The sequence below is a fragment of the Chelonia mydas genome, chromosome 6 (genome assembly GCF_015237465.2).
Source record: "Chelonia mydas isolate rCheMyd1 chromosome 6, rCheMyd1.pri.v2, whole genome shotgun sequence".
Taxonomy (NCBI): Eukaryota; Metazoa; Chordata; order Testudines; family Cheloniidae; genus Chelonia; species Chelonia mydas.
In genome coordinates this window covers 86,426,763-86,449,962 of record NC_051246.2, presented here as the reverse complement: position 1 = coordinate 86,449,962, position 23,200 = coordinate 86,426,763, and the positions used below count along the sequence as shown (strand labels likewise).

At 42.7% G+C, this 23,200-nt stretch overlaps 2 long non-coding RNA genes across 6 annotated transcripts in view; one reads left to right on the top strand and one right to left on the bottom strand.

Moving 5' to 3' along the window:
- The window catches only part of LOC122466243, a 36,691-nt gene extending 15,939 nt beyond the window's left edge, over window positions 1-20,752 (bottom strand). For 3 of the 5 annotated variants that reach the window (XR_006291617.1, XR_006291618.1, XR_006291619.1), the window contains exons 1-2: window positions 20,701-20,720; window positions 6,973-7,177 (exon numbers count right to left, since the gene is read on the bottom strand). This is a non-coding gene — a long non-coding RNA (uncharacterized LOC122466243). Of the gene's footprint in view, window positions 1-6,972; window positions 7,178-7,357; window positions 7,363-7,890; window positions 7,903-20,700 lie in introns of those variants that run through there. The other 2 variants (XR_006291616.1, XR_006291615.1) reach the window with 2 other exon arrangements.
- LOC122466244 lies at window positions 88-16,169 on the top strand. Its single transcript, XR_006291620.1, has 3 exons — window positions 88-314; window positions 14,718-14,822; window positions 16,026-16,169. It is a non-coding gene; the product is annotated as an uncharacterized LOC122466244 (long non-coding RNA).
- Window positions 20,753-23,200: the final 2,448 nt, after the last annotated feature.

The following is a 23,200-nucleotide window of genomic DNA, read 5'->3' as shown; positions in this document are numbered from 1 at the left end:
CACTCTCCTACCAATCCAAGATTGTTCTGTATGTTACATTTTCTTTATATCTTCTTATAATATTTATATTTGCTTATTTCTAGGAATTTATTTTACAAATGTGCAAACGAGGAGCTTTCTCTCCGGTGGATAAGCAATGCAGGGTAGAACCCAAAGACACCTTGCACAAGCTGTGTATTGCTTAAACCGTAGCGTCCATTAGAGCAGCCCAATCTGCTTAATCGTTCATTTCTTCACGTGGCACAGAGATACAGCCCAAAAGACTAGTGCTTGACTGCTAATAAGAAAGAGAAGATGACTCACTGCTACTAAAGGTGAGTTATGTAGAGTAATTATATTTTAGTGGATCTGTTTATGAGTTACTTTCCCAGACGTAGAGATATTAAAGCTCCTTCCCACAGCCCTGCCTGCCTCCCTCTCGCCCCCACAGCAGTAGCAGCACAAGTCCAGCATCTCACATCACTAGCACTGCCATTGCGGCTGGCACACGTGCGCACACCCACACCTGAGCCACAGAGGTGAAGAATATTTTTTATGACATTATTTTTATGATAATCTATTTCAATGGTTAATTTAGTTTAGGGCACTGATTTATAACAAGTTTATAGATCTTTTTTACTATTCTTTGTTGAATTATAGAGGTGGCATGTGTGAAATAGAAGCACTTGGCCTATTGTTCTGCTTCTCACGCAACCAGTAGAGTTCAGACAATAAAAAGATCTATAAAATTAATATATACAGAGAGAAAGGGACAGAGACAGAGAGAATATGTAATGCTTTAGAGTCTGATTCCACATTTATCTCTCTCAGTGAGGCTAAGACTCAAAATTTACATGTGGAAATACCACAAAGATCTTACCCTCTTGCTGTAGTGAGAAATGACTTCTAAGAATCCTGCCTGTTTCATTTATAAAATCTGTTTCATTTATAAAACCAATCTTCATGGTGTAAGTTTTCCAGGTTTTTTTTTCTTTAGGATAGGACCATATTACTGGATTAACTTTTTGGAAACAGGCCATCAGTTGCCAGGGCTATTGTTGTTTGAGGATTATGAAACAACAAATATTTTATGAAAATGTAACTGCAACAGGATTAGACTCCTATTTTTGCACCATTACATCATGTCATATTTAAACACAACACTCAGACTGTGATATAATATCAAATATATACATATGCACATCTATGTATATGTATATATCTCTGAATTCACACACATCACATGCTTTAAGTGGTAATGATATCTGTAATTTAGCTGTGATAAACTGTACTTAGCATGTAGCTTTGATTACCTCATCTTTACTCTGCCCACTAATGTCTCTCTTGAGATTTATTCTATTTCAAACCTCTGAGAATCTGCAAACAGCCATAATCAAATAGACCAAAACAAAACAAAAACCTTAGCTTGCAACAAAAGTGTTCCCTTTCCCTGCAAAATGAGGATCTACCTCCATACAAAAAGTTCATTGGTCTGAGGCCCATGATGGGTAATACTCCGTCCTGGACAAGTGACAGATTTATGATCTGTCTCAACACTGCAGGGCAATGCAATGGGCTACCACTTGCTTCTAGTCCTGGAAGAGTCCAAGATAGCTGATTTTCTAACTAGGGAATGAAGAAGGATTTGTTTAGGTTTGCGTTAGAACTTTGTCTATTAATTTGCCTGAGATGTCAGCATGATTAGGTGTGCGTGCATGCCAAAACACACCAAAAATATAATACCAGTCCTTAGTATTAGTGCAGTTCCGCTTTACTGGCCATCAGTCTGGTTCTGGGACGGTGGGACTAGCAGAGCTCTTTTTCGAGTTGCTAAGATGACTCAATCAAAGATTTAACAAAACCTTCTAAAGAGACCCGAGTGCAACAATTAATCCATATCGAAATGACTTGGTCATTTCAGAGCTCTTATAGCTCTTCCAGCTTGTATAAATCTTTTAGTCCTCCAGTGGATGATTTTACAGTCTGCTGCTATTCTAAACTCTCCCTTTCCCCTGAGCTCCCATCTCTGATTGATTAGTTCTCTACACGTTCAGTGGAGTAAGCAAATGGGTAGTGAGTAGATAATTGTAGAACTAGTTGATGCCTTTTCCTTTCATATGCATTAATAGCCTGCTTTAATAAACCTATTCACACACTATCCTTTCTTCTGCAGATTATAAATATATGGTAATATGAGGTCTGTCTTCTTGTCACAACACGTCACAACTTCTATTTGTACAAAACAGAGTAAAAACACTAAATATAATCTTGCAGTCAACTGGGAAAGAAAAATCCTTCTGTCAAGGAGGAAAGGCATAAAAATGACTCGAACAGAATTTCAGTTTATCTTGTTAGGTTTTAAAGGAAACCAATTGCTTTCATAAACTGGGAGACATTTAAAGATGTCAAAAGTTGTAACAAAATTTAAGAATCTTTGTGAAAAGAATATTAGGGTTTTTTTCATTTGACATATCCATCATTCTATTCAGTCAGGAACAAGGACAGGCCAAACAGCAGAATATTTTGACAAATAATGAAAGGGATAGTTTTAAAAACTAACAATACCACTGACATTCCCCCCACCCTCCACTAATGCAAACAATAAGGCTTAAAGATCTGGTGTAGTCAGAAAGTTGGAAGGAAGAGCCAAGTTACAGGATCTGGCTTAGCTATATATACACAATTGAAGCAGATTATTAGATAATAAAAAAAGAAAATATGTAAATAATGTGTGTCAATGATTGATTGCCAGGGTTTAATCCACTTCCTTGGCTCAACATCATTCACAGACAGCGGGCAGAAGAAGAGAGAAGTGCACACTTCAGTGCTGTCTAGACTCTTTATTGGTTTGTCCATCTCTATAAATCTGTTGTATGGACATCTTCACTCTGCTTTTGTTTTACTAGCAGTTCTGAAAACACATTTGCACTAAATCATTGGCTATGCCTACTCAAGCTAGCAGTGTATTATGGCAGAGCCTCACACCTCTTAAGTCCAAGTTAAGTTGCCATTTCCATTAAATGTTGTGCTTCAGAGGGTTAAAGTTGTCAGTAGAGATTATTGTTCTGAGGTTTTTACACAGGGTGGGGTGTGTCTTCATTTGGTTTTTCCTTTTTTTTTTGGTTTATTTTACATATAAATATTTATCAACAAAATAGCTTTTGCTGGGTTTGTCCAACCTACCCACAAAAGAGCTTTTTGTTTTAGAAACAGAAATGTTGCAGATCTTTTCTCCTGAATGATGAACCCAGTGGGATGTAAAAGGAAGAGGAACACACACATTGTGGGTGAACACATTATGGTTTTTTCCCTCAGAACGCAGGGTCAGCAGTTCTATTAGTTCAGCTAATTTCTATCAAATGACAATCTCAGAGTAGTGCTTGATGTGCCTCTCAGCTGTTAGTGAGACGCTGGTACATAATGGAACCAACTAGTTAAATCCCCCATCAAATGATTAGATTTTCTAGCCCTGAATCATGGCTACATTCTGGCCCCTTTATGCTGCTCTCATGGCATAAAGGGTTGCAACCTGAGCAAATTCCCCAGCCACAGAGATCTTCACTTGAGCTTCAGAGGGAATAGGAAGCCCTACATCCACCCCTATTTCCCCAAGGCACCTCTAATTTATGCTGGGACCTGGGCATGTCCCCATCCAGGCTCAAAATATGAAGAGCACAAAGGTGGCTTTGCTCCTCACGCTTCCCAGGCTGCTGCTCCTAAGCTACACCACACAGGAGGTGCAATTGAGAATCGAAGCTGCTACGTGCATGTAGGACATGCACAATACTGAAAACAAGATTTAAATCAAGCCGCTAACAAACCAGTGGAAGAACTCACAGATTCTCTGTCTCTGGTGGATTCTCTGTCTCTTGAAAACTTTAAATCAAGATTGGATGTCTTTCTAAAAGATATGCGCTAGCTCTTCCAGAAGGAATTACTGCCTAAACTGTATGGCCTCCTGTGTTATGCAGGAAGTCTAACGAGATGATCAATAGTGGCCTTAAATTATGCATAGGTGTGCCACAGTCTCAGGAGCAGGATGAATTGGCACTATAGGTCTAGTTGGGATTTGGTATTTCTCATCTCAATTGCTCCCAAATATGCCAATGAATCCTTTGCACTAGCTGTAATGGTGCTTCAGAGGAGGTGTTGGGATAGCTGCCTCTAGATACTCTGTGGTGCATCTTTTTCTGTGTTGTCCCCAGTCCCTAGCTTTGTTTCTGTGTTTAGCCAGTTCTTAGTTCTTCTCTCTCTCCTTTTTGTTCCTCCCATCTGTCCGTTTGCTCCTTTTCCTGTCTTTTGTCATGTCATTCTCTCTCTTTCTACAGTCAAGCCGTAGACATAAACTGTGTTAGAATAGAAGAGCACTTTGCAGCCCCCTCATCTTGTAAACTGTTTGATCTGCAGGGAAACAGACTAATCCTAATCCACTACCCTCTGTAACTATTTACAAAGGGATCTGTGACGGTAACAGATTACTATGCTAGTCCTTTCCTCTTTGCTTCTGTCCTGTGCCACCTTTAATGTGGTGCCCAAGGTGACGGCCTATCCCCCCGTTCCTAAAACCAGCCCTGAGAAGATATGCCAACATGTCTCCCTCTAGCCAAGTCAGGAGGAGATATACTAAATTTATTGAATTTAGAAGTCTGTCATCCAAATGATTATTAATTGTATTAGAGTAATGCCCACGAAGTGCTAGATGCTGTCTACCCATATAGCTTGTAGGCTGTGTCCTGTGCACCTAACAATCTAAGAAGATGAGCAATGTACAAAAAAGTGCAGGAAAGGGATAAAATGTATAATTAAAATGTTTTAAAAATAAATACTAGTTATCCCCCAAATTCCCTAGTCTCTAGTCATTGCTAGGTGGCTAACTTCTTATAGGTGTCATAACAGAAGTGGGTCTTGAGAGGGATTTGAAGGAGAAGGCATTGCACTCATGGCTCAGTTCAGGGAGAGTGTTTTGTGCATAAAAGGTGGCATGGAAGAAACCATGAAAATAGTGTGGAAGAAGGGAACAAATGGGAAGGCAAAACAGCTTAATGCGCAGAGGAGTGATATAGCAGACACAAATGGATAGATAGGAAGACACAATGTTGTGGAAGACCTTAAAGATGAAGACCAGGAGCATGAGTTTGTTAAAGGCAAGGAGCGAGTGGAGGGGTTGGAGGGAGGATAACCTGTTCTAAGTGAAGTAAGATCATCTTAGTGGCTGTGTTTTAAAAGGACTAGAATGGGTCTGGTGGCAGACTTTTGCTCATTATGGCTTCCAAAGCATCTCTTACTTTGATGTGCTTTCTTAGGGTGCAAATACAGTTGTATTGGGTAAATTAATGCAAATCAGAGTTATGGTAAAGAGACTTCCCTTTCCCACCAGTAGAAACCTCTTGCTCTTATAGCAGATACAATTCTAATTTTGATGGGACTGTAACACTGTGTCCAGAGACTGCCTTGCATGAGAGCACACTTCTGCCACATGGACCAAAACTTTACAGCTGAAATTCATGTTGTTGTTTGAAATTATAAACATGATTCACCATGAAGTCCCATTGTTTTCTTCCAAGAATTTCCTGGTCAAATACAACCATGCATACAATAACCATTAGCCCTAGAGTTAAACATCTCTGTCTTCAATGTTGATAATATAGGGTTATTACATACAGAGAGGCTTACCCCTTTCAAAGTCTGTACTTTCATAAACACCATCTGAAGCTTATTCCTAGAGTGTATTCATGTTCACAGCTTTCTGTGGGAATTTGTATTTATTATGTATAGGTAAGAAATTTCTGGCACCATGTTTCTATGCCCTTCAGCTGGTCAATTATAGAAGAAGTTACTTTCTCCATGCTGCTTCTCTGCTGAAGTTTTGCAGGTTTACTTTTGACAACAACTTTGGATCTGTAAAGGGAAATAACATGAACCACGTTTAATGAGCAGTAATTACAGGTTTAAATAGTTGGCACAATCAGAGTTCAGTGATTTCATTATTAAATGGCACCATAATTTATGCTAATCCTGATAACGGTTCCGGATGAGAGAGGTCCAGACATAGGAGATTGCACTGCAATTATTTACACCCTGTATTTCTGAAACAATAGATATGGTAATTTGAAAATCAGATGAATGTGATCTCATTTATTCTGGCAGGAAACACATGTAACAAGTTGTGTCAACAACTGTAAAATTAAATAGGGGTATTTGACTTCCATTCTAGGTCAATTCCTTCTTCTTAGCTTTCCTTGCCCTAAATACACTTCTGGCCAGGAACCATGCATGGAAAAAAGTCAAGAGGCAGAAAGCAGCAAGATACTTAAGACATGGAATGTTGTTTGTTACTTTTCTCAGTGCACATTTTCAGTCTGGCCATAAGTTCTTGTTACAAGGTGGAATGTGGAAGCTATAGATGGCAAGTGACAGCTGTGCCTACTGGGCATCATGACCCTGCCTTCCTATGACTATAAACTCTAGCCACTGTAAATGGGAGACATGCTGCGCCATCCCCCAACCTTCTTCAAATGCAGCCATCTGATACCTGCTCCCCCTTAGCTCTACTCTGCTCCTGTTCAAGAGGGTCTGTGATGGGGTATAAACGCCACAGAGGTGAGGTTTCAGAGTAACAGCCGTGTTAGTCTGTATTCGCAAAAAGAAAAGGAGTACTAGTGGCACCTTAGAGACTAACCAATTTATTTGAGCATAAGCTTTCGTGAGGTACAGCTGACTTCATCGGAAGCACGAGCTACAGCTCACTTCATCGGATGCATACTGTGGAAAGTGTAGAAGTTTTTATACACACAAAGCATGAAAAAATACCTCCCCCTACCCCACTCTCCTGCTGGTAAATAGCTTATCTAAAGTGATCACTCTCCTTACAATGTGTATGATAATCAAGTTGGGCCATTTCCAGCACAAATCCAGGTTTTCTCACACCCCCCCCCCCACACAAACCCACTCTCCTGCTGGTAATAGCTTATCTAAAGTGACCACTCTCCTTACAATAACAGCCGTGTTAGTCTGTATTCGCAAAAAGAAAAGGAGCACTTGTGGCACCCCAGAGACCAACCAATCCACTCGAGCACAAGCTCCCGTGAGCTACAGCTCACCTCACCGGATGCATCCGATGAAGAGAGCCGTAGCCCACGAAAGCCCACGCTCAAACAAACTGGCCAGTCTCCAAGGTGCCACAAGCACTCCCCTTCTCCTTACAATGTGTATGATAAGCAAGGTGGGCCATTTCCAGCACAAATCCAGGGTTTAACAAGAACGTGTGGGGGTGGGGGGTAGGATAAAACAAGGGGAAATAGGTTACTTAGCCACTCCCAGTCTCTATTCAAGCCTAAGTTAATTGTATCCAATTTGCAAATGAATTCCAATTCAACACTTTCTCTCTGGAGTCTGGATTTGAAGTTTTTTGTTGTAATATCGCAACTTTCATGTCTGTAATCGCGTGACCAGAGAGATTGAAGTGTTCTCCGACTGGTTTATGAATGTTATATTCTTGACATCTGATTTGTGTCCATTTATTCTTTTACGTAGAGACTGTCCAGTTTGACCAATGTACATGGCAGAGGGGCATTGCTGGCACATGATGGCATATATCACATTGGTGGATGTGCAGGTGAACGAGCCTCTGATAGTGTGGCTGATGTTGTTAGGCCCTGTGATGGTGTCCCCTGAATAGATATGTGGGCACAGTTGGCAATGGGCTTTGTTGCAAGGATAGGTTCCTGGGTTAGTGGTTCTGTTGTGTGGTATGTGGTTGCTGGTGAGTATTTGCTTCAGGTTGGGGGGCTGTCTGTAGGCAAGGACTGGCCTGTCTCCCAAGATTTGTGAGAGTGTTGGGTGATCCTTCAGGATAGGTTGTAGATCCTTGATAATGCGTTGGAGGGGTTTTAGCTGGGGGCTGAAGGTGACAGCTAGTGGCATTCTGTTATTTTCTTTGTTAGGCCTGTCCTGTAGTAGGTGACTTCTGGGAACTCTTCTGGCTCTATCAATCTGTTTCTTCACTTCTGCAGGTGGGTATTGTTGTTGTAAGAATGCTTGATAGAGGTCTTGTAGGTGTTTGTCTCTGTCTGAGGGGTTGGAGCAAATGCGGTTGTATCGCAGAGGTTGGCTGTAGACGATGGATCTTGTATCCGATGAAGTGAGCTTTACCTCATGAAAGCTTATGCTCAAATGAATTGGTTAGTCTCTAAGGTGCCACAAGTACTCCTTTTCTTTTTACGGAGGTGAGGGTTACCAGTAGTCTGAGAGCTCAGCTAGCCCACCCTGCTGCAGCTGGGATCTATGTAAAGCTTGATTTGTTATCAAACCCAGCTTGGGAGGAGCGGGGCCTTCTTCAGAAAGGAAGTAAAAGCTACAGTGGAGGTCCAGGAGAAGGACCCAGATAAGGTCACCAACAGCCCCATGTTATAAGGAATGTCCCTTATGTAAATAACAAATTGCCTGTTCCATAATAAATCAGTACAGGATGCCTTTTATCCCATATTTCAGTTCTGCTGGGCCTGAAGTAGCCTGAAGTGCTGCTCTGGCACCTGAAATCCAGGATGGAGTGGTGCTCCAGCACTTCCCTTTGCAAAGTGCTATTGGTTGGCACCTTGACCTGGTGGATGGGGCCACAATGCCACTCTCATCAGTCCTGGCCACCCCTCCATCTTGTATGACAGAGGTTGGACCAAATGTGAGTGACATTGTGACCCCACTCACCATGTCAAATTGCCAACATTACTCAAATTTGGCCAAGCCATCTCTCTGTCTGGCAAGCAGCGCCCAGATCTGCAGAGAGAGAACCCCCAGGAAGTATGGGTGAGGAGAAGAGACTTGTCCCCAGAGGCAGTGAAGAATGAGGACAACTGCGGTCTGTTCCATATTTTTGAAATACAATGTTGGCAAACCAGGTCTAGAAGGAAGAGGGTTAGAGTTCCCTCACTCTGGGAAAGAAACCATGGGGACACTGAAGGTGAAGGGCTAGTCCTAATGCTAGGCCCTTGGAAAGGGCTGGAGATCCAAGTCACAAGAAAAAGCAGACTGCCATAGGGCCAGAGCAACTATCAGGGGAGGATGCCAAAGAAAGAGAGCCTGCTACACCACACCCAGCCACAAGGGAGTGCATTGGCTTGAGAATCATTCTATAGGATCTCACTCCCGATCTATCCAACAGAGCCACCTGTAAATTGCTCACTTTCTAGTTGAAACACATCTGTCAAACGGCATGAAGAGACAATGTCAGAGTCAACTAAACTCGCAGGGGGAAGCCAAGGCAGGTTATGGAGCATGGGTGTAATGTGCTCCATGCCAGAGACCAAGCTGAGTAATTTGGCAGTCACATTCTGCATTAGCTGATGTTTCCAAATGGTCTTCAGGAGAGTGCATTGCACTAATCCCTTTGGAAGTAATCAGGCATGAGTAACTGTGGCAAGGTCCACATCTGAAATGAAAGGTCATAATGTACTCTGTTTGTCACCATCTTATCTGCCACTGTTAATATATTAACTTCTAGGACAGGATATGTAGGCCCTGGAATAAGTTAACCTTGCCATGGTAGACTAGGCTAATATGCTTAGACTTGGTGAATAATGACTGTAGCTCTCTGTACACTTCTGCATAAGACTAAGCAAATAATTCAGAGGAAAACATTTTTGAATGAATTTAGCTTGTTTTTTGTTGGCAAACTGTAAGATTTGATGTTTTGCAAATGTATTTTTTGAAAATATCTATTGAATAAGTTTTGCAAATAATTGTTTTGTAGCTTTTTCACAAGCAGTTTGGCTGGACATATAACTCACATGTTCTTGTTTCTGTGCCCTGATGGATGAGTGTACATCTTTTAAAAGTTTTTATTGCAAACGCTCACATTTATAAGTCAAATATTTGCCTTAACATCAGAACATAAGAATGGCCATACTGGGTCAGACCAAAGGCCCATCTAGCCCAGTATCCTGTCTTCTGACAGTGGCCAATACCAGGTGCTCCAGAGGGAATGAACAGTACAGGTAATCATCAAGTGATTCATCCCCTGTCGCTCATTCCCCGCTTCTGGCAAACAGAGGCTAGGGACACCATCACTGTCCATCCTGGTTAATAGCCATTGATGGACCTATCCTCCATAAATGTATCTAGTTCTTTTTTGAACCCTGCTATAATCTTGGCCTTCACAACATCCCCTGGAAATGAGTTCCACAGGTTGACTTTGCATTGTGTGAAAAAATATTTCCTTTGTTTGTTTTAAACCTGCTGCCTATTAATTTCATTTGGTGACCCCTAGTTCTTGTGTTATGAGAAGGAGTAAACAACACTTCCTTATCTACTTTCTCAACACCAGTCATGATTTTCTTGATCTCTATCATATCCCAGATATAATAGTCCCAGATTTATTAATCTCTCCACATACGGCAGTCATTCTACAACCCCTAATCTTTTTTGTTGCACTTTTCTGAACCTTTTCCAAGTCCAATATATCTTTTTTGAGATGGGGCAACCACATCTTCACACAGTATTCAAGATGTGGGGCATATCATGGATTTATATAGAGGCAATATGATATTTTCTGTCTTATTATCTATCCCTTTCTTAATTATTCCCAGCATTCTGTTCGCTTTTTTGACTGCCGCTGCACATTGAGTGGATGTTTTCAGAGCATTATCCACAATGACTCCAAGATCTCTTTCTTGAGTGGTAACAGCTAATTTAGACCCCATCATTTTATATGTATAGTTGGGATTATGTTTTCCAATGTGCATTACTTTGCATTTATCAACATCGAATTTCATCTGCCATTTTGTTGCCCAGTCACCCAGTTTTGAGAGATCCTTTTGTAGCTTTTTGCAATCTGCCTGGGACTTAACCATCTTGAGTAGTTTTGTATCATCTGCAGATTTTACCACCTGACTGTTTACCCCTTTTTCCAGATCATTTACGAATATGTTAAATAGGACTGGGCCCAGTACAGACCCCTGGGGACACCTCTATTTACCTCTCTCCATTCTGAAAACTGACCATTTATTCCTAGCCTTTGTTTCCTATTTTTTAACCAGTTACTAATCCATGAGAGAACCTTCTTTCTTATCCCATGACTGCTTACTTTGCTTAAGAGCCTTTGGTTAGGGACCTAGTCAAAGGCTTTCTGAAAATCTAAATACACTATATCCACTCTTGTCCACATGCTTGTTGACTCCCTCAAAGAATTCTAGTAGATTGGTGAGGCATGATTTCCCCTTACAAAAAAACATATTGACTATTCCCCAACAAATTATGTTCATCTATGTGTCTGACAATTTCGTTCTTTACTATACGTAGTTTCAACCAGTTTGTCCGGTACTGAAGTCGGGCTTACCGGCCTGTAATTGCCAGGATCTCCGCTGGAGCCCTTTTTAAAAATTGGCATCACATTAGCTATCCTCCAGTCATTTGGTACAGAAGCTGGTTTAAATGATAGGTTACAGACAACAGTTAGTCCTGCAATTTCACTTTTGAGTTCCTTCAGAACTCTTGGGTGAATGCCATCTGGTCCTGGAGACTTATTACTATTTAACTTACCAATTTGTTCCAAACCCTCCTCTAATGACACCTCAATCTGGGACAGTTCCTCAGATTTGTCATCTAAAAAGAATGGCTCAGGTTTGGGAATCTCCCTCACCTCCTCAAACATGAAGACCAGTGCAAAGAATTAATTTAGTTTCTCCGCAATGGCCTTATTGTCCTTGAGTGCTCCTTTATCATCTTGATCGTCCAGTGGCCCCACTGGTTGTTTATCAGGCTTCCTGCTTCTGATATACTTAAAATTTTTTTTGCTATTACTTTTGGAGTCTTTGGCTAGCTGTTCTTCAAATTCTTTTTTGGCCTTCCTAATTATATTTTTACACTTCATTTTTCAGAGTATCAGAGGGGTAGCTGTGTTAGTCTGTACCCACAAAAGCAATGAGGAGTCCAGTGGCACCTTAAAGACTAATAGATTTATTTGGGCATAAGCATTTGTGAGTAAAAAACCCACTTCTTCAGATGCATGGAGTGAAAATTACAGATGCAGGCATAAATATACTGACACATGAAGAGAAGGGAGTTACCTTACAAGTGGAGAATCGGTGTTGACAGAGCCAATTCAATCAGGGTAGATGGCCCACTCCCAATAATTGATGAGGAGGTGTCAATACCAAGAGAGGGAAAATTGCTTTTGTAGTGAGCCAGCCTCTCCCAGTCCCTATTCAAGCCCAAATTAATAGTTTTAAATTTGCAAATGAATTGTAGCTCTGCAGTTTCTCTCTGAAGTCTGTTTTTGAAGTTTTTTTGTTGAAGTATGGCTGCTTTTAAATCTGTTATGGAATGTCCAGCGAGATTGAAGTGTTCTCCCACTGGCTTTTGTATGTTACCATTCCTGATGTCTGATTTTGTGTCCATTTATTCTTTTACGTAGAGCCTGTCTGGTTTGGCCAGTGTATATGGCAGAGGGGCATTGCTGGCACATATCACATTAGTAGATGTGCTGGTGAATGAGCCTCTGATGGTGTGGCTGATGTGGTTGGGTCCTCTGATGGTGTCACCAGAGTAGATATGGGGACAGAGTAGGCAACGAGGTTTGTTACAGGGATTGGTTCCTGGGTTAGTGTTTCTGTGGTGTAGTGTGTAGTTGCTGGTGAATATTTGCTTCAGGTTGGGGGGCTGTCTGTAAGCGAGGACTGGCCTGCCTCCCAAGGTCTGTGAGAGTGAGGGATCGTTTTCCAGGAGAGGTTGCAGATCGTTGATGATGTGCTGGAGAGGTTTTAGCTGGGGGCTGTACATGATGGCCAGTGGTGTTCTGTTATTTTCCTTGTTGGGCCTGTCCTGTTGTAGGTGACTTCTGGGTAACTGTCTCGCTCTGTCAATCTGTTTCCTCACATCTGTTCCATTTGCCAGAGTTTATGCTCCTTTCTATTTTCCTCACTAGGATTTAACTTCCACTTTTTAAAGAATTCCTTTTTGTCTTTCACTGCTTTTACTTTGTTGTTTAGCCATGGTGGCTCTTTTTTGGTTCTCTTACTATGTTTTGGGGTACACATTTAAATTGAGCCTCTATTATGGTGTCTTTTAAAAGTTTCCATGCAGCTTGCAGGGATTTTACTTTTGGTGCTGTAGCTTTTAATTTCTGTTTAACTAACCTCCTAATTTTTGTGTAGTTCCCCTTTCTGAAATTAAATGCTACAGTGTTGGGCCACTGTGTGGTATTTTACCCACCACAGGGATGTTAAATTTAATTATATTATGGTCACTATTACCAAGCGGTCCAGCTATATGCACGTCTTGGACCTGATTCTGTGCTCCACTTAGGACTAAATCAAGAATTGCCTCTCCTCTGGTGGGTTCCAGGACTAGCTGCTCCAAGAAAGAGTCACTTAAGGTGTCAAGAAACTTTATCTTTGCATCCCTTCCTGAGGTGATATAGCCTCTCTAATCTCCCTGAGCATTTCACAGTCACTATCACCATCCTGGTCAGGTAGTCTGTAATATATTCCTACTGTTATATTTTTATTATTCGAGCATGGAATTACTATCCATAGAGATTCTGTGGTACAGTTTGGTTCATTTAAGATTTTTACTTCATTTAATTCTACGCTTTCTTTCATATATAGTGCCATTCCCCCACTAGCACAACCTGTTCTGTCCTTCTGATATATTCTGTACCTTGGTATTACTGTGTCCCATTGATTATCCTCATTCCACCAAGTTTCTGTGATGCCTATTATATCAATATCCTCATTTAATATGAGGCACTCTAGTTCACCCATCTTATTATTTAGACTTCTAGCATTGGTATATAAGCACTTTAAAAAATTGTCACTTTTTAGCTGCCTGCCATTACATTAGGTTATTGAATGGGACTTTTTTTCATTTGACTGTTTGTCATCAGATCCTACCTATATTTTATCATCTTCCATCCTCTCCTTATTAGGACATAGGGAATCTCCATTTTTAGATCCTCCCTGAAGGGATGTCCGAACCACGTGCTCCTCTGCACCTGTCTGCTTTCCCCCAGCCCTTAGTTTAGAAACTGCTCTATGATCTTTTTAATTTTAAGTGCCATTTTGGTTTAGGTGGAGCCCATCCTTCCTGTATAGGCTCCCCCTTTCCCAAAAGTTTCCCCAGTTCCTAATAAATCTAAACCCCTCCTCCCTACCCCATCGTCTCATCCACGCATTGAGACCCTGCAGTTCTGCCTGTCTAACTGGCCCTGTGTGTGGAACTGGAAGCATTTCAGAGAATGCTACCATGGAGGTCCTGGACTTCAATCTCTTACCTAACAGCCTAAATTTGGCCTCCAGGGCCTCTCTCCTATCCTACCCTATGTCATTGGTACCTGCATGTACCATGACCACCGTCTCCTCCCCAGCACTACACATAAGCTTATTTAGATGTCTCGAGAGATCTGCAACCTTCACACCAGGCAGGCAAGTCACCATGAGGTTCTCCTGATCATCACAAACCCAGCTATCTAGGTTTCTAATGATCAAATCGCCCATTACTAATACCTGTCTCTTCCTAATAACTGGAGTTCCCTCCCCTGGAGAGAGATCCTCAGTGCGTGAGGATACCACAACATAATCTGGAAGGAGGGTCCCAACTATGGGATCATTTCCCTCTGCTCCAGTTGGATGGTCTCCTTCCCTGAGGCTTTCATCCTCCTCAACAGCACAGAGGCTGTCAGACTGGGGGTGGGACCATTCTACTGAGTCCCGAAAAGTCTTATCTATGTACCTCCCTGTCTCCCTTAGCTCCTCCAGCTCAGCCACCCAGGCCTCCAAAGCTCGTATGCAGACTCTGAGGGCCAGGAGCTCCTTGCACCGAATGCACACATACGCCACCTGCCCACAGAGAAGGTAATCATACATGCTGCATTGAATGCAATAAACTGGGTAGCCCCCACTCTGTTGCTGGACTTCTGCCTGCATTCTCTTTTTACTCCTGTAGCTGGTTCCTTTGTTGTTGTTTTGTTTTTATCAGCGGATGTTTTTTAGCTTAAGTTTAAAGAAGTTTAAGAAATGTTAAGTGGATGTTGCCCCTGTAAACTCCCTCACAAAACTCCCGTTAGCTGCTCCTCTGGTCCTTTAGAAGCAGGCTTTTTAAAGTCCTGGTCTTCCTGAGTAGCCTTGCCTCCTGGTTAAGGGTTGATGGGTGCTAAAGGGCTTAGGGATCAAAGCCTCGTTAAGAAGCTCTCAGCCTTGCCTAGAAGACCGCTAGGCTCAGCACCCACACGGTCAGCAACCCCCAAACAAACAGACCACACGGTATATTTCAGTCCAATAGCAAGCATACCACAACAAACACAAACACACACACACCCTAGACAACAAACTTACCGCAAGGGTCACGTAATTGCTCCTCCTTCACCTGGAGAAGTCCCTTGTAAAGTTCCCATTAGCTGCTCCTGTTCACTAGCTCCTTCCATGAATATTATCTAATATTAGTTGTTTCAGTTCGTATTCTTGCCACTAAACTTCTTTGATGAAGTATTCAGAAAGGATCATGAACAAAGGTAAAGCAAACTTTTCATTTGAGCAAATATTTGTGGAAATTTCTGAAGTGTTTGTTCAGGTAAAGTTCTGGGTCAAGGGGCAATTTTTCATTAACTAGTTTTGAGTCCTATTCTTAGCCATATCTCTTGTACTGGCACAGAGAAAGCTCCCATAAAGTAACAATAATATAAGTCAGTAGAGTCACCCACTTCTGTGAACATTGGCAAAATGTCTGCCTTACTATTGCCACTTCTATTTTATGCATGACAGAGCCCATTACCCCCTCCCTTAAAGCCAGTACTGCAGTAGCATCCCCAGTAATCAAAGAGAGGAAATATATGAAATATGCACTGACTTTCAGTGTCCAGAGAGTGTTTTAGTAAAACTTCCTTCCTGGAATATTAGAGTCCATCCCCATTAGCAGCAATAATATAACTTTCAAACCTACAAAACCTGTTTATCAAAGCAGCACATGTTCAGCAAGGTAAGGCAGAAATGCAAAGGGTGGAGTAAGTGGGAAAGTTGCCATTCTCATTGTCCTAATTACAGTATATAATATTTTGGCAGAGTGACAACTGAGTCCTTTTATTCCGGTACCCTCTAACAATCAACAGGATATTACTCCAAGTAGTGACATTAAGGCCCTGGTTCTGCAAGATGCTGAGCACTCTGGCTCCAGTCCAGCAAAGCACATAAGTATGTGCTTAACTTTACACACGTGAGTAGTCTGAATTCCTTGGCATGGCTGAGAGGTAGGATGGTCCAGTGGTTAGGGAGCTAACCTGGGGCTTGGGACACAGGGATTCAGTTCCCCTGCTCCACCATAGATTTGAGTAAATTAGTTAGACCCTCTGAGTTCTTCATTTGTAGAATGGGAATAGTAGTACTTCCCTACCTCACAGGGCAGTTGTGAAGATAAACATGGTAAGAGACTGTGAGACACTCAGATATTGTAAGTACAGTAAAAGCTTTTTAATCCAGCATGTTGGGGGAATGAGGGGTGTGGTAAGTCAAAAATTCTGGTTAACTAAGAGGGAATTTGACTGCAGGAGGGGGTGCAGGGCTGGGGGTTGGGGCACTGGCTCTGGGAGGAAGTTTGGATGCGGGAGAGGGTTTGGGGCAGGAGTGTTGGGGCATGGGAGGAGTTTCGGGGTGCCGGATCTGGGGGATGCTTAACTTGGGTGGCTCCCAGCAAGTGGCAACCTGTCCCTGCTGTTCCTAGGCGGAGGCACAGCCAGGCAGCTCTATGTGCTGCTCCCACCCCTCCCCAAGCGCTGGCTCTACAGCTCCCATTGGCTGCAGGGAACTGCAGGGTCGGTGCATGCGGGTGGAGGCAGTGCACAGAGCCACCTAACCTTGCCTCCGGACTTTCTATGAAGGTTAGAAATGCCGGTTTGTAGAGCTTTCTGGTTGGTACAGGGCCGGATAACACAGCTTTCATTGTACTTTAGATACTCATATTCCTAAAGTGAATCATGTCTTTAAGTGCTCTACAGGAGCAGAGCCGCAGCAACTTGCAGGATTGACCCCTTATGGAGCAACACATAACTATGTTCTAGTGCTGTCTACCTAACTCCCAAGCTAATTCATCTCACCACAAAGGTATAGTGGAAATGAACAATATAACTTAATAAAACTCAGATATTTGATTTGGATAAGCACCAGTAAGCTTTTCAAATCAGCTCCCCAAATTCAGATGATCTTATTATCTGAAATGTCCAAACCTCTTACGTCTGGAAAACTAACTTGCAAGAAGAGACTCTCACAATATTTTTGGTACTTCCTGCTTCCAGTCCAGCTGGAAATTTCATGAGAACAGCTTTTCTCATGGTATCTCAGCACTTCTATTTCTGGTCTTGACTTGAACCAGGAAGTATAAAAGTGCATTAAAATTAATAGTAGTAATAAATTTTTTTTTTAAAAAGTCAAACCTTAAATATTTTTGTTTGTTTTAAGTTTGAGGCAGTGACATTTCAGGTGGGTTCTTGTTTTATTCAAACCAGTCTGACCCTACACCAAGTAGAAATTTAAACTATTAGAGGAACAAAACTGTGAAGAGGACCTGAACTCTGTGCAACATGGTGTAATTGTTAGGATAGTAGCTGTCAAAAGCATATTTAAATGTAATCAACTTCTCCTTGCATTGATATACAGTCTGTTTATACAGCAGCTATGCCATTTAGTATCTCTCCATGTTTAGAAAGAGAATGCTACAATGTGCTGGGCATTTACAGGAAAGATGTTTCATGTAGAAGCTCATTTTATAAGTACAGAAGTTAATTCCGCAGAAATGCATCTTAACTCCATAGGAAAGTATTCTTGTGTTTATTTTCTAGGTTCTCTGGAACCAGTAGACATAAAACACTCCATGTTGGAAATATACAGCATACAGCTCTGTGCAAAAGGGCCTACTTTCGTCATGGAAAAGATAAACAATGGCCTAACTGGAGGAAACATCTCTCCTGGATGGAGCCCATCTTGGAGCTGTCAGCTGCAGAAGTTACAAATGGCTTTTGTCGCTTTGTAACATAAACAGCGTTTGAAAATGTTGGTGCTGAGCTGTTGATATTAAAATCACCTCATTAATTACCTTTGGAAGTAACAAAAGTTATTTAAGCTCCTATACTGGCTTCCTATAGAGGATAATAATAATAATACTTTAAAAAAATTATTTATTATGTAAACCTTCATACGTAAGTAAAGTCTGAAAGCCGCAGGTATGTCATTAGAAAAAGTTTCTCAAAATGTGGAAACTGATCAGGTCAAGGCCAGGTGTACAATGTGTGGAATATAAAGGAAACTTAGTACTCTAATATGTAAAGGAGCGATGGGTGCCTTATACAGGAAGGTTGGCACTATGAGAAAGAAATGTTGGCATTTCTCTTTATTTATTTTTGTGTTTTATGGGTTTGCAGAACTGGGGCAGTAACAAGGATTAGGATGGAAGCTTGCAGCCCAGAGAGAAGGAAAAAAGGAAGAATCATCTTCCTGGAGGGTGCAAATCCATCCTCATGAGTTTGGTGATTTTTCTGAATTCTCACTAGAAGGGGAAATTGGGTGGGTGAATTCCCACTTTGGGAGGCTAGCCTGCTGACCCCGCCCCTTCTGCCTGTGGCCCTGCCCCCCATAACAGAAGGAGCCTGAGCGGCCCCCCTGTGACCAGAGGAGCCCCGCCACCCCCAACCCAGCCTCCCTGGGCCAGCCCCACTAGCCCCAGGGCTGGGCAGAGTGCTGTGCCAGGCCGTGCCGGCCCCAGTGCGGGCCGAGCCGAGTTGCTCCTGCCCCCTCCCCCCTCCGGAGTGCTGGGCCGGGCCAGCCCCAGCGCCAGGCTGAGTCGAGCCGCCGCGCCGGCCCCAGCGCCGGGCCAAGCTACTCCCTGTCCAAGTGCCGGGCCGAGCTGCTGCGCCCCCGCCCAAGTGCCGGGCACAAGCCGGCGACTCCCCGCCCCCCGCGGCCAAGCTGGCGACCCCAGTGCCCAGCTGAGCCGCCTCGCTTCCCCGCTAGACCCCCGCGCTTCCCGCTGAACTCACTCCCCTGCCCCCGAAGAGAAGCGACGTGGTGAGCAGCGGGGACCTGGGGGCGGGTGGAGGGCAGGCGGCAGCTGCAGCAGGCAGGGGGCGGGGAGACCTCGGGGAAGGGAAGGGGCCACCACGGCCCAGGTGTCCCTCGCCGCCGCCCATGGGGAAAATCAGTACTCAAGGAAAAGCAGTGCAAGGAACCTGCACCAGTGGAAGTAGGTGAGGCAGTTGCCAAGGCTGTGGAGAGGAGCCCAACCCACTGAGAGTCATAGAATTATAGGACTGGAAAAGATCTGGAGAAGTCATCCAGTCCAGTTCCCTTTTACTCACGGCTGGACTAAGTATTATCTTGACTAGGGGTTCTCAAATTGGGGGTCGGGACCCCTCATGGGGTTGTGAGGGTATTACATGCTGGGGGGGGGGGGGTCCTGGTGCTCTTCGGGGGCAGGGGAGTGAGGAGGGAGCTGTCAACCTCCACCCAAACCCCGATTTGCCTCCAGCATTTACAATGGCGTTAAATATATTAAAAAGTGTTTTTAATTTATAAGGGGTGGGGGTCACACTCAGAGGCTTGCTATGTGAAAGGGGTCACCAGTACAAAAGTTTGAGAACTACTGATCTAGACCGTCCCTGACAGGTGTTTGTCCAACCTGTTCTTAATCTCTAATGACTGAGATTCCGCAACATCCCAAGGCAATTCAGTTCAGTGCTTAACCACCCTGACAGTAAGGAAGTTTTTCCCAGTATCCAACCTAAACCACCCTTGCTACAATTTAAGACCACTACTTCTCATTCTATCTTCAGAGGCTAAGGAGAACAATTTTCCTCCCTCCTCCTTGTAACAACCTTTTATGTACTTGAAAACTGTTATTGTGTCCCCTCTCAGTCTTCTTTTCTCCAGACTTAAACCGAGTTTTTTAAAATCTTCCCTCCTAGGTCATGTTTTCTAGACCTTTAATCATTCTTGTTGCTTTTTCTCTGTAGTTTCTCCAATTTATCCACATCTTTCCTGAAATGTGGTGCCCACAACTGGACTCAATACTCCAGTAGAGGCCTAATCAGCACAGAGTAGAGCAGAAAAATTACTTCTTGTGTGTTGCTTACAACTCTCCTGCTAATACATTCCAGAATCATGTTTGCTTTTTTTTTGTAACAGTGTTACACTGTTCATTCATATTTAACTTGTGATCCATTAGGAACCCCAGATCCCTTTCTGCAGTCCTCCTTCCTAGGCAGTCATTTCCCATTTTATGTGTGTGCACTGTAACTGATTGGGGAAGTCCATGATATAGGAGCTGATGCATCAACTCATGGTGTTGGAGACCATCAGGTGGTCAAGGTACATCTACATAGAACACATCCCCAGACATTGGCAATACCAGGAGGGATGAGCTGGAGTGCCAATGAGATGCTCAGTCAGGAAAGTAACTGAAATACTTTCCTCATGGATTGTATTTTCTAAATGGACAACCTATCCTAAATTCTCAATTATTGAGGGACAGTCTTCACTCGTTGATATATTTTGCTTTCCAGCACCAACTCCTTGTATAACTTTTTTCATGAGTAATGTACCCGAATGCATGGATGCTAAATTTCTAAATTGGTCTGTGTGTATATAAATCTCCTCTCTGTATTTTCCACTTTATGCATCTGATGAAGTGAGCTGTAGCTCACGAAAGCTTATGCTCAAATAAATTGGTTAGTCTCTAAGGTGCCACAAGCACTCCTTTTCTGTTTGCGAATACAGACTAACACGGCTGCTACTCTGAAATTTCTAAACTGTATTCTTAAATTCATTCACCTAAATTTGGGTTATTGCTGATTATGCACTACATGTATCTTATGACTTTAAAACCAAACTTGTGGATAATCTAAGCACTATACCCAGATGTACAGACACTCTTTTCCCAACCTATGTATTATATATATTTTTTAACATTAGCTTTAATAAAATTTTTAAATCTGAAAAAAAAATTAGCAAAGATATAGCAAAGAAACTCTCAAAAGATGGGGGTGTGAGAGAGTCTCGAAGACTAGAGACATAATTCATCATTGGCCTACACCTTATGTGGTCACTTATGTACCCAGCACAAACTGGGTATAACATGGCAATTTAGAATGGTAGCATTTTGCACCCACTTCACACCCACTCTGCTGCCCTGGTACTTTCCCAGTCTTTTACACTAGAGCAAAGAATCATGCTAAAGAGGTGGCTACCTAGGGGTGTGTTGTTTGTTGTGCAAAGAGGGAAGTTTTTAAGTGGAAGGAGGATGAAGTATTGCGTTATGAACAGAAACAACTGTTTGTGTTGTCTTTTGAAGTGGTATTTGAATACATACACTCCTGGTAGACACTATGTTGCACAAGAATCTTATTTACAAGCTTTCTCTAAAGATAAAAATTATGTAGATTTGCAAAATGTCCACAAAAATTAGTGGAATTTAGTTGTAACTAAAGACTTCCTTAATCACTGAAGCCATATTGCATACTGCATTTCTTTATACTGCATTTCATACTGCATTTTTCACCATGTTAGGTGAAAAAAAAACCAGTTGATTCTGACTGCTGTCATGGGATTGGAAATGATCCACAGAAACACATGACACAACTCTTTAAATTGCTTCTTAGGGGTCAATCATCAAAACCAAAACTGCATGTTTAAGTTTTGGAGAGAAGGATGGGTGGTTCTAGGTGAAAAAGAAGAAATGCAAGGTCTGTATTTTGGTCAGGTACTATTTGAAATGACTGTAGCCGAAGGAAAATGAAAATACACACACAATGTTTATCTTATTTTTTCCTGACTATTCTCCATGTCAACTATATTACTTAGTATGAAAAGATAATGTGATTCTCCAAGTACACCCTGTTAAAGACAGTGAGCCAGAACTTCAGGTGGGCACACCTGAGAGGGAGGAACCCTAGGTAGCTTTCCCTTTGCCACTCTTCTGAGGCAGCCTCAGGGGAGTCAGGGCTGGTCCAACTTACACCAGCTGGATGCTTGTCCAGTGTCACTGGAAAGCGTGTTTCAACCACAAGTCTTCTTGCACCCATACCACTCCTGAACACAGAGTAAGCCAGCCAGTGGCCAGAAATGTATGGAGTAGAGCCAGCTGTATTGGCTTCATGCTACTCAGATATTAGCCTTTGCAAAGGAAATTCTCTGATTCCCTATTAGAACTAGGGCATTGTGGTGGGGTGCTCACCACACACTAGCCTGGAAAGAGTTAATGAGGATGAGACAGGGCAATTAAGCAGCCCACAGCTGAAGGGAATTAAGTGGCCTAAGTAACCCCCTGATTAATGAGCCTAGCTGAGAAGGAACAGGCAGAGCTACTATAAAGCCAGGAAGTTAGCAGCACTGGGGGAAGCTTGCAATTGCTCCTAGGGGATTAGAGAGGGAAAGCTGAGGGGAGAGTAGAAATCCTGGGGATCCAGGCCCTGAGGAACATTTACCCAGAAGAGCGGAGGAGCAGAAGTCTGAGAGAGGCAACGTAGAAAATGGCAGCAAGGTGGCACATTGCACATCTTGACCATGGATTAGAGAGTCCCTAAGCTAAGAGTGGTCCTGGGTTTCACTACTTGCCACTCGGGCAATGGATTTGAAGACTGCCTGGGATGAATTGTTCTGTGGGACTTTGATAGCCTGGAAGCAGTGAAAACACAAAGTGACCTGGCTGGAGGGACAAGCCATGAAGAGAAGTATCCTGAGTTGTAGAGAGAGGCTGCTGGGTGTGTGAATGAGTGACAGAAGGGAGCATTGGACCTGGAAGGAGCTAATTCCCAGAGCAGTCAGGAGGAGGTGCATTAGAGGTGAGTGTTCCCTGGAACAGGCCTGCTCTATCCCCTTTGCACTGCTAGAGCTGGCCCATGGTTTCTACTTTATAGTGTAAAAGCTTAATGTAACTTTATGCCTAGGGTGCCTTTGACCTGCGCATAACTTCCATGGTCTGTTCACTTTGTGTGGTGAGTATTATGCACTATGGAGCATAGTTGGCTTCATTTTGCTCTTTGCTCTGCCAATTCAAAGAGAGGCTTTCCTTACCATAGAGAAACAAGCTTTCCTGGGTTTGATTTTTAAGTGGATTAACTGTATCTGTATAATGTTGTTTAATTAGAAATCCTACTTTCCCTCTGAATGTAATGTGGGTATATATTACAAGATCAACAAAATGGGCTGATTTTTCAAATATTTCATGAGTTCATTGTGCTCTTTGATTCGAGCAG